We start from the raw sequence: 12,253 nt of genomic DNA on the forward strand, positions 1-12,253 counted from the left end.
TCTTTACGCGTAGATGCAAACCATCCACAGTTTGGAGGACTAAGCCCAAAAACGGTTTTACAGGTTTTTGATCATCAAGCGAAAATTCAAAGTGGTGCAGCAGTACGGAGAGAACTATCTTCATCTCGCTCAAGGCAAAATTCTGGCCGATGCAGTTCCTGTTGGGAAAACAGCACAAAAATTGTGTATTCTACGACTTTTGACTTATGATAGTTGATAACAGATTGGTGTGAGTGCTATAATACAATCAGTAGTGCTGGTAGCAAACTTCAAATACGTCCTATGCTTTTCATGAGAAATTATTTTTATGCATAAACATGAAAAGCATTGTTGGCCCACAGTCGTTTGGAGAGCTATTCAGCGCTGGGTCCATTCGCCCCATAGACGAGTGTGCAGAAGCGAGAAAGCGGGGTATTTCTCGCTTCTGCACACTCGTCTATGGGCGAATAGTCCCAGCGCTGAATAGCTCTCCAAACGACTGTTGTTGGCCTTATATGATAGGGTGATGTTTGGTGTCATCCGTCGTGTGTCATCCGGAATCTGTCGTCCGGCATCCGTCAACTAATTACATTCCAAGCTTCTTCTTCCAATCAGCTGGTTCGATTCCTGTCATATTTGGAGTACAGGTCTCCAGGGATGACCTTAATCAGATTTGATCAAATTGTGAAGAAATATGCAAAAATTGTATTTTTGAGGCAAAAATCTTCTCGTTAACGGCTGGTCCAACAGCTTTAATATTTGGTTAGACTCTCTCACAGCCCCTTCGTTCGCTACGCAGTTATGCGCCCTCAACGGTCATTCTGACAAGCGACGCTCACTGAGCCAGCCATGTTCATGATGTTATAGCGGCTTCGCCGGCTCGCTGAGCCGAGCTTCGCTCGGCTCACCCTCTCAGGGCGGTATTATGGTCAGAGGTGAAGCCGGCGAGGGGCTGTGAGAGAGTCTAATATTTGGTATACATGTACCTAGGGATGACCTTAATGGATTTGTTCAAATTGTGATGAAATATGCAAAGTTTAATTCCAAAGGCAATTTTTGTCATTTCTGGTCAAAAAATCTTTTAAAATCTCCTTCGAAACTGGTCAGCCAGCTTTGATATTTGAGATATAGGTCCCTAGGGTGGACATACCATATTTAATATGTTGAAATTATGTAGAAAGTTGCAAATTTGTATTTTTAAGGTAATTTTTGTTATTTTTGGTCAATTTTTTTTACCAAGCCTCTTCCAATAGCTTTGATATTTGGCATACTGGTTCATAGAGATGATCAAAATATGAAATATTCAAATTATAGTGAAATCTACAACTTTGCATTTTTGGCACAATTTTTGCCATTCTTGGTCAAAAAAATTGTTTCTCAAAGACTATTTGTCTGATAGCTTTGATATTTGTTATTCAGGTTCCTAGGGATTATGTTAATGTGATATATTGAAATCTGCAATTTTGTATTTTTAGGGCAATTTTTGCCATTTTGGTCAAACATCGTTTCTTGAAACTACTCATCAGATAGGTTTGATATTTGGCAGACATTTTCTTAGGGATGATCATGATGTTACGTTGTGTTTTTTGCAGCTATTTTTGTCAAATTTATTCAGGCCATCCTGAATTGAGTTATCAAAGATTTCTACCTTCATCAACACATTTGTCACAAAATAGTTATACCTTACATCACACAGTGGAGCTCTATCAACCGTTAGATCGCTTGCCATCAAGTGAGATTACAGGTTATTCAACAACCTCAAAGGAGCAGTGGGCCTTTCCCTGTAACAGTGGTCTATGAAATCATGAAGGGGTAAAGCTTTGAAACTTTGATATGGAAACCCCTGGGGTGTGGTTTTACTGAAGTGAAGACTTTCATCGTAACTTTGCCTCAGCATTTCCTGCATCTTATCCGACAAGCTATGGGTCATCGGAATGCTTATTTGTTTGAAAAAAATGCAAAACTTAGCCCGGGAATACTTAATCACAAATATCTTGATACCCGCACTCAAAATATAATGTTAAATTTCCCATATAATGAATTTGATTTTATCGATATCACTCTTTTCCCATTCAATCTTCTGAAAATATTCCATGTCCCAAAAACTTCCAGTGAATCCCTGAACTAACCCATAGCAACCCTGGGAATAATGAAAAAGTAATCATTTTTCACCAAGTTGAATTTTATAGATTTATTCTGTTCAGCTCATAAAATAACATCTTCAAAAATGTTGGCATCTTTGTACATCAACAATAAAGATCCACAATCACGTTATTGAAGGGATCGTTTAATGAGCAAGTTCGTCTCTCTTGTACATCTATGGTCAAAAAAGTGACATATCTTTCATTGAATTCGACCTGGCCGTTGAAAATATAACCTCCATCCAACCATCGGAAAAGAGGGCACTAACATACCAATCAGCATCAACCCACCTTGGTCCGGCAGAGAACGGCACATAGGCGAAGGGTGACCTTTGTTCTGCGTTCTCTTGACGAAATCTAAACGGATGTAAAGCGTAAATGTTTATCCAGATCGGCATGCCTATTTAAACAGACAGACAAAACTATGCGCAATGGTTCGTGGTATTGAGAAAATACTATATGGAATATGACCAAAGTGAATAAGAAAGTATGAACAATATCTTGAATACATATGTATTTTCAAACTCAACAGTGTTCATGTTATGTTAAGTATTTCTGCTTTAAATGCTTGTCACCAGAGTTTCAAGCACTAAAAGCAATCATCAGACAAACAATCTGTAAAGACCGTCAGTTTCTTGATCTCTTGCATCCATAAAACTCTAGTAACAGACACCCTTAGTACGTAATGTGTGCAAACGTATTTTTTCCATTTTTGTAATGCATGAAGATTCTGCATAGTGCAGATGCACTTCTCCAGTAAAAGCATGCAAGTGTGGTGTTTGTTCTCTCTCTCTCTCTCTCTCTCTCTCTCTCTCTCTCTCTCTCTCTCATGTGCGGATATAATACTAACCGACTTGAAACACTCTTCCATCTGGCAACTCCAGTGGTTTTGTTAGTTTCCGACAAATTTCTGGTACCGGTGGTGCTATGCGCAGACTTTCTTTAAGGCACATTGTAAGGTACGATAAACTGTTCAGGTCCTCCCTTACAGAAAAATAACGAAATCATAAATAGCAAAAACTGAAAGAAGGGACAGGGGAGTAGGTGAAGGACGAACAGAAAATCTAAATAATACGGTGTTTTCAATCAAGATCAAACTCACAATCTACGGTATCTAGTCACCTAGCGGAGAAGCAAATGGTGAAATATAAGCTTTTTTTTGATGTACATATTTATGCAAAGGACAGTATTTTCAGCTCAGGTTCAGATGTGGAGCAGTATTATCACCCTATTATTCTGTTATGAAAATATTGTCATTCACCATATTTTACAAAGAGCAAGAGTTGGATGTCATATAGCAAGTAAAATAATCAAGGACTTGTTGTATACCGATGATCTGGTATTGATTTGTCCGTCGATTAAGTCACCTAGAAAACTGATCAAGATCCGTGAGTTTTATGGAGAGAATCATGTTATATTTTATTCCATACTTTCAAAACCGAGTCTATGTTCTTTTTGACAAAATCATGGAAGTTAAAAAATACAAACAGTGTATTCTATGGAAAACCTACTTCAATTTGTCACAGTGAAAAGTATTTGGGATATATTATATCGTCATCTAGTGACGATGATGTTGACATTCAGAGGCAATAGGGCTGTTCACAGTTTACGTCACTGTTCTCTCATTAATATGCAAAAATAAATATTTGTCCGCATTTTTAGATTACGCTTTTGAAAATTACGCATGCAAAAACGACAAAAACACATCTTAGTAGGCGACTGCTAGTGTAACAATGAATACTAAATGGCATATTCACGACTCAGAGTACAAACTGCAAAAACAGCCATGTATGCAACATTGATAACATTTGTCCGCATTTCGAGCTTCTGTCCGATGTCGCGCGCGTACAGCTATATTTAGTAACAAACCTGTAACCGTGAACAGCGCTATACAAACAGTGTATTCTATGGAAAACCTACTTCAATTTGTCACAGTGAAAAGTATTTGGGATATATTATATCGTCATCTAGTGACGATGATGTTGACATTCAGAGGCAACTGACACAAAGGACAGAACTTAGTGTTTATCATTGACATAATGTTGAAACACGGTTCCTCTATCACCTATCTAGGGACAGTGGTTGAAACTTTGAATACTGGTGTAAAGGTTGAAAAATCCACACTTCAATATTTTGTTCTCACGGCAGTGTGACGCAAAACTGACGTGAAAAACCGCAAGTTCCCGGATGTCCGCGGTCACAAGGGTATGCTCACACTCCAAACAGTGGCGGCGCTCTCATTTCACAGAAGTGAAACGGAAGTGAGAGCGCCGCCACTGTTTGGAGTGTGGGGTATGCTCATATGAACACCTTTATGAACAGGGAACCTGACGATGTGCGTTACAAAAAAGGGAGGGGGGACAGGGGGGACAGATACTATTACCCTTGACCTGCCAGGCTTGTTCACGTTCAGTACGAAAAAAACAGAGTAGCCTAAATAAGAAATGCACATTTGAAAACTCTTTCGGGTTCTATTGAAAGGCTTTCACTAAAACTGAAAAAAAAAAAATTACTGTTATTCTTTGGAATATTATATTGAAGGTTTTTACTACGAAGAGAAATAAAACATTAAAAAATATGTCCTTTCTTCTGCGCATGACGAAACCACAGAACGGCATTTGCTATATTAGCGTATTTTGCGACGTTCGAACATCCAAAGTCGCTATCGCACAACGCATAGTCAGGATTAGCGACGCATTTATTCTCGGTCATATTTCGAATATCTACTACATGTCTGTCATTTTCATAACTTGATCTGTGCAATGATGCCATTTCAAATTTCATAGGTCGTTTTCGCGACGGAATTCGACTCACTTCATCGGTAAACAATATCGTCCAGAAATTATGTGAAACAACACAGTGCAGGTCGCGAGAGCGTATGCGTCGTTCCGCCGCGGCGTTCAGCATCGAAAGAATGCGGTCGATGTGGTCGCTTGTGACGTTCACGTAGACATGGTCCGACCTTGATCTGGTATTGTAGCTAAGTCGGCATTTCAATCTGAACGGTATTCTTTTATAAATTTCTTACACAGTTATCATCAAAATTATCATCAAAGTTCGTATTAACATAAAAGCAGTTTAAAGCTGCTTTAGTTTATTCAGACTATAGGCCTAGACGTTAGACACAGTCCGACCTTGATCATCTGGTATTGTAAAGTCGGCATTTCAATCTGAACGGCATTCTGTTATAAATTTCTTACACATATTCATCGTAAGCTGCTTAGTTTATGCAGACTATCTGCAATTCAGAACAACACTGAAAGTGCCCGTGGTTGTGGTAAGATACTTGTCCGGAATCCAGTGGGCGCGAAAGGGCTCATGGGAGGAGCGTGCGTGACGTCATCGGCGATACACGAAGGTATGTTGCAGCTAGCAGCTTACTATATAGCATTGGAGTCTATTACTCTAGTGGTGCAAAGTGTTTTCAAGTGTTCATCTCTGCACGTTACAATTTTTTTAATCGAATACTCAGGAGCATGCGAAATGATTTACTGTTGTGCAGTTGGTTACAAAATTACTCGAGGAAGAACAAAAACGGTGTTAGTTTTCACCGTTTTCCCGCAGAACAACTTTTTTTTAGACTCGAGACAATGGCTCAAGAAAGTCGGGCGAGTTAATAAAATGTTAAAACCTATCAAAGATGCAAAGTTATGCTCTGCACATTTCAAGGATGATTGTTTTACAAGGGATTTCGGGACTCTAATATCGATACTCGACGATACTACACAACGCGGTTTTTATCTGGACTCGCTCGCCTCAAATCGTCAGTCTTAACCAGATAAACATCGGCGATTTCGGGACCCTAATATCGACTTCACAAAGCGTCTCTTATCTCGATATACACCCGACATATATAGGCAATTTTTGGATTATAATATCGATACTATACGATACTAGAATGACTTATATTATTGCTTACTGTGTCTCGACACGCCGGGTGTGAGACTGAATCGCCGATATTTACCCGATATCGGCAATTGCGGGACTCTAATATCGATACTAGACGATACTAGATTGCATTGTGTGTCGGCATGCCGGGTCTGCGAAATCGCCAATTTCGGACGTTAACTCTGATAAGAGAAGATACTAAACTTGTCAAATCGCGGGTAAATATCCGAGATTTCCCCACCTAACAGATCTGACCACCCGACTTCCTCTGTCCGACCACTGTCCCCTGTGATATATTCCGCTTTTGGACTATGCGCCCCATAGATGTGTGTACATATGCTTGAGAAAAACCAATATTGGGGTTTTTCTCAAGCATATGTACACACGTCTATGGATGGGGCGCATAGTCCAAGAGCGGAATAGATCACAGGGGACTGTGGTCCGACTCTTAGTTTGGAAAATGGCATTAGGCCTAATGGTCTGTATAGTAGTCAAGAATTCTTCATGATATACATTATTACATATCAATTCGTGCGCGAAATGCATTTTTTACATTTATTACATTTTTTTATTTAAATGTGGGCACGAAATACACTTTACTATCGGGACTTCTTCGGGAGGACCGATCGGACATCATCGGGGGGCCGGAGTTTTGGCTGGTCTTGCACGAAATTCATTTCTTTACAAAAATAGACGATACTAGATTTTCAAATCGTGAGTAAATATCCGATAAATATAAGAGATTTCATAATCTCTCAAATCTAGTGTAAGCTTGAATTCTTGACACTGTATCGTGATCCTAGCCTGTAGGCCTACTTGCCCAAGATACGATCGCAACTAGGTCTTCTATAGGTGTTTATCGTATAAGCTGCAGTCCCTCATGTCTTCGGTTGTTTTTTTTTTCACTATACACAAAGATGTCGTTCCTGCTCATGAAGAGTCACATAACATAAGCGCATGAAGGTTTATGTCAGTTTGTAATTTTAGTATGTCAACGAAAAGGCTTCAGAGATAGAGCAAACGTGCAGGTTATAACCCACAGGGATCTGCTGCAAGCTAAGTTGTATCGCTATACGGCTTCTAATATATGATGCGCTTGTAGCCTAATGCGTCAGCAAGCAAGGGTAGGTTACTAATCTGTTGACGCTGTCATCGGATTACTATCAGCGGTAGCTTCGAAAAGTCAACAACGAACGCACCTGCAAGTGTCATTTGGCAATTAGGCCTACATATCACGCGATGTGGGGACAAAAAGAAGAAATATTACATATCACGTGACCAAGACACCAAAGGTTAGTGGTGTAAATCTTAATTAGGAATATCACAGTCAAAATTGTTACAAAAGATTATATAAATAACAATAGTCCTACAACGAAAAATTCCTACTGAAGCCAAGCCGTTAAGACGCCCACCTCCCCTCACGTACTGGCTCGGACCTGTTCGCTAGTCCCTTCGGGAAATTTGACCGGAACTCGAACACCGCGACTTCGGCGCTTGTGGCGCACTTCGAGATTTAAATGTGGACGAGACGAGACTGGGCAAGTGCCACGCTATTCAGTTTCGCGCCATCGTAAAATTTATCTGGACTGTTTATCCGCTGATTTCCGAAACTTTGTGCAGCGTACTTTCCGGACAGTGTTGCTTTGTGATTTCTGATTTGTATTTACCTTTAAGTAATGCATTTTGAGATATGGATGGATACTACACGCCTTTCGTCCGGCGCCAGAAGCGTGAACTTGGACTGGAGTGGATTTTCTCGGTAGGTATTGCGTCACACCACAGTCGTTTGGAGAGCTATTCAGCGCTGGGACTATTCGCCCCATAGACGAGTGTACAGAAGCGAGAAATACCCCAAGTCTGGAAACAGAATGGCTATAAAAACCACGCCATGTCACATTCCGTGTCCGATTTCACTGTGAAAATTAGCAAGTTCATCTATCATGCAACCGTCGATCGTTCCCTATCATTCTAAAATTTCATACCTGATACTTTATCTGATTCAAAAACGCTCGTTTCGTGTGATTTTCGGCCGAATTCGACGGACACCTCGCCAAAACCTCCATGGTCCCAGCGCTGAATAGCTCTCCAAACGACTGTGGTCACACTTTTAATTTTGATAACGGAGCCACCGGATATAGTATTGAAAATTGCGTTTGTCACACAAGCACGTAAGCTATTGTTTATAAGTTATGATGAAAATGAATAACTAGAAACTATTAGTTGTACTACATGTAGTAATGTGAGGATAGCCAGCCAGCACGTAAACTTTTAGGAGAGGATGGCTGTTACCTGTCGGCTTTATAGCAGCTGTAGTGTAGCACTGTCCCTCAGATCGCTGTATTTGCGCCATCAATATACTGCTATGATATATTTATTGATACACCATACAGTTAAGCGATGTATTCAATACTTTCATAAAGCGTGTGTATGATGTGTGTTACGAGTATGTGAGTGCATTTCTACAGTGTGTGGAGGGGTTGCAGTCAGACAAATAGTAACAACTTTTATCTCGTTTAGTGAACCACTGTCGTTTGGTGGGTATGTGGCCGAGTGGTTTTGACTATGGTATCTTCGCTAGGTGACTGGGTGCCTACATTGTGTGTTTGAAGTGGATCGAAAACTTACTGTATTTTTTCAGAGATGTCTATAAAAATTAAAAGGACTTGTTGTAACCCTTCTTGATTCATAATATGCACAGTTGATTTGCTGTGCCAGATAAGGCAGCCATGGCATTTCATTGTGAAATTATCAAGTCCAGTGCTTCACCTGTTACAACTTCCAGAACCAAGTTTTTTCAAAGTTGATACAAGGACATCATTACCTAGGACATCATAAGTTTATGTCATACCTATGCATCAGCATGTTTATTTATTTTGCCTTAAAAATAATTATGGGGTCATTTTTTATTGAATTGTGAATGTCTGGAGCTGCACTAAAGACATGCCAAAACCGATTTGTTTCTAAGTTTGTACAACGTTGGTACATATCGATATGTTTCACAGTATCATCTAATATGGCCACAAGCAGCCATTTTGTATTGATTTATTTAAGTCTAGAGCTGCAACAGAGACAACTGATTTCTTTCAAAATTTGTACCAGGACATGACCCCTATGTCAGTACATATGCACGTCGGCCACCAGGCGACCATTATGTATTGAATTTTTTCGTCTCTTGAACTGCAACTAAGATTTGCCAGCACAAATTTGTTATAAAGTTGGGACAGAGACATAACCATAGCTAGTACAAACACATTTAGGCGGTCATTTGTATTCATTTTTTCATGTCTGGTGCTGCAACTGAGATATACCAGGACTGATTTCTTTCAAAGTTAGTACAAGGACATAACCCTATACCGCACATATGCACTGTAATTGTTGACAGTTAGTTGTCAGATATTACCCAAATAAGTGGAATGAAATCATGAACTTTCAAGTAATATTTATTTTACTTTTCCTTTCAGGGATACTATGCATAACATCAGCAAGGTCCTGGCACCATCTAAGGACGTAAGGTTAGTGTTAATTGTGGCTTCACTTACCAAGCTATGACGGATGCTGAAATAAAGCACCAAATTATCCAAGGGGGAAGAAACAAGAAGGTTCGCAGAAAAGCTCTACAACAAGACATGACTCTAAACCAAATTATATCACTGGCAAGGTCATTGGAAATCTCTGAACGGGAAGCACATGGTATAGAACATTTGCAGTTGCCGGACACTGTGAACAAAACTGCCCACACTCCATCCAGCCGACAACGTCAGACACAACGTGGTGGTTATAAGAAAAATCGACAAGCTCAAGATTTAAAAAAAATCTCTTCAAGTTGTTACTTTTGTGGCGGTAAATATCCACATCAAGGTGTCTGCCCAGCAAAGGGTAAGCAATGCCACTATTGTCATAAGAGTGGACATTTCAAATCTTGTTGCCGTAAACTGAAAAACATTAATGAAAAGAAAAGTAGTAAGCTTCCATACAAGCGAAATGTTGTCGATACAGTGTGTGTTAAAGATGTCAAAGATGATAGTTCAGACACCAGTAGTGATTTCTTGTTTATATCCAAGTTTATGAAAGATATGGTGGCAAGCTTCCATTTGCAAATCTTTCCATAAATGGTAAATGTGTAGATTTGATGTTAGATTCAGGTGCTACTTGTAATGTTTTGAATAAGAGTGATTTTCAAGCATTAAGTAATTCTGTAACTCTTGAACCAATCAATAAGAATTTATTCACCTATGGCAAACAACAAAAGGTTAATGTAATGGGTCTTGTAAAAGCCAAGATTGACATGGGGAATCGTTTCGAAACTTTAGATTTCATTGTTGCCGATACTAAAGACTCCTCAATTTTAGGATATCCTTCCGCAAGTCTTTTTGGTTTTATACAAATTAACTCCCATCGGTCAAATAGTGTTTCAGTATCTGAGAGGGTTCCAAACACAAGTCACATACAACCACACATACAAACCAATTTATCAGACGCAGACCAGTCAGCTGTTACGAAAGATTCAAAATCGGCTGCTCTAGAAATGCCAAATTGTCCAGAAACTGTACAAAGAAAAATACGTGATCACGCCTGGTTTTCACAGGTATGGGAAAATATAATAGCAAACAAATTAAACTTCATATTGATGAAAATGTCAAACCTATACCCAGAATCATAGACGTGTTCCATACCATTTGCGCAAAAAAGTTGAGGCAGAGATAAAATCATTGGAAGATGCTGATATTTTGAAAAAAATTGATGGCCCAACACCCTGGGTGAGTCCAATTGTCATTGTTTCATAATCTGGTACTGATAAAGTAAGAATATGCGGTGATTATCGAGCTCCAAATATGGCTATCCAAAGGGAACGCCATGTTACTCCAACTGTACAAGAAATTTGTACAAAACTTCATGGTTCCACTGTATTCAGTAAATTGGATGCCGATTTGTTTCTAAGTTTGTACAACGTTGGTACATATCCGTATGTTTCACAGTATCATCTAATATAGCCACAAGCAGCCATTTTGTATTGATTTATTTAGGTCTAGAGCTGCAACAGAGACAGCTGATTTCTTTCAAAATTTGTACCAGGACATGACCCCTATGTCAGTACATATGCACATCGGCCACCAGGCGACCATTATGTATTGAATTTTTCGTCTCTTGAACTGCAACTAAGATTTGCCAGCACAAATTTGTTATAAAGTTGGGACAGAGACATAACCATATAGTACACACACATTTAGGCGGTCATTTGAATTCATTTTTTCATGTCTAGTGCTGCAACTGAGATATACCAGGACTGATTGCTTTCAAAGTTAGCAAGGCTCGAAATACTGTTTTCAACCGCCTGTCCACTGGACAAGTCAAAATAAAAAGTGCTTGTCCCAGTGAGAAAAGTACCTGTCCAAAATGACATAATTTATTCCAAGAAACTACACTAATTTCAATTCAATTCAACAAACTCATGACTGTATCGTATGCCAACTGGCGTAACAGCGCCCTCGGTGTCGAGATAGTTCTGAGAATCTCCCAATTTGAGACGTGACCTTAGATAAATCAATATGGCTGCCTCCTGTAAACAGTGATTAGATATTATCGAACTTTCTTTTACTTTTTTCTGACAGGTAAATATCCAAATAATGATTTTCAAAATTTTAAAAGGTACATAAATTTAAACATGAATATTTGCTGTAGTCAATAGGTTGAAATACTGGTTGCAGGCTGAAAAAACCTACCTGTCCACTTGGACAAGTACTTTTCAAAACTGCTTGTCCCAAGCCAAATTTCACTTGTCCGGGACAGGCAGACAGGTATTATTTCAAGCCGTGGTTAGTACAAGGACATAACCCTATACCGCACATACCGATATGCACTGTAATAGTTGACAGTTAGTCGTCTGATATTACCCAAGTAAGTGGAATGAAATCATGAACTTTCAAGTAATATTTATTTTACTTTTCCTTTCGGGGATACTATGCATAACATCAGCAAGGTCCTGGCACCATCTAAGGACGTAAGGTTAGTGTGGGAAGGGGATGTTGCCACAGGCTCTGGGATCAAGGTTGGTTGGCACCCAGGTTTGGAATCCATGGGATTGGAATAAAATTGTTTACATTTGTAATGGACATGTATGGTATATATGGGGCCTTGGAAGTGATATTTTGAGGGATGGGGTAAGATTGGGAGGGGATTGTGGGGCTGATGTTTGTGAAACTTTCTCGAAGTATGACTGTATTTCCCGTGTATGGTTTCTCTATTAT

General features: G+C 39.4%; 1 long non-coding RNA gene across 1 annotated transcript; it reads left to right on the forward strand.

The window, feature by feature from the left end:
- The first annotated feature begins 7,532 nt into the window (after positions 1-7,532).
- Positions 7,533-9,610, forward strand: LOC139139069 (uncharacterized). Its single transcript, XR_011553719.1, has 2 exons — positions 7,533-7,767; positions 9,470-9,610. It is a non-coding gene; the product is annotated as an uncharacterized lncRNA (long non-coding RNA).
- Positions 9,611-12,253: the final 2,643 nt, after the last annotated feature.

The sequence above is a fragment of the Ptychodera flava genome, chromosome 8 (assembly GCF_041260155.1).
Source record: "Ptychodera flava strain L36383 chromosome 8, AS_Pfla_20210202, whole genome shotgun sequence".
Taxonomy (NCBI): domain Eukaryota; kingdom Metazoa; phylum Hemichordata; class Enteropneusta; family Ptychoderidae; genus Ptychodera; species Ptychodera flava.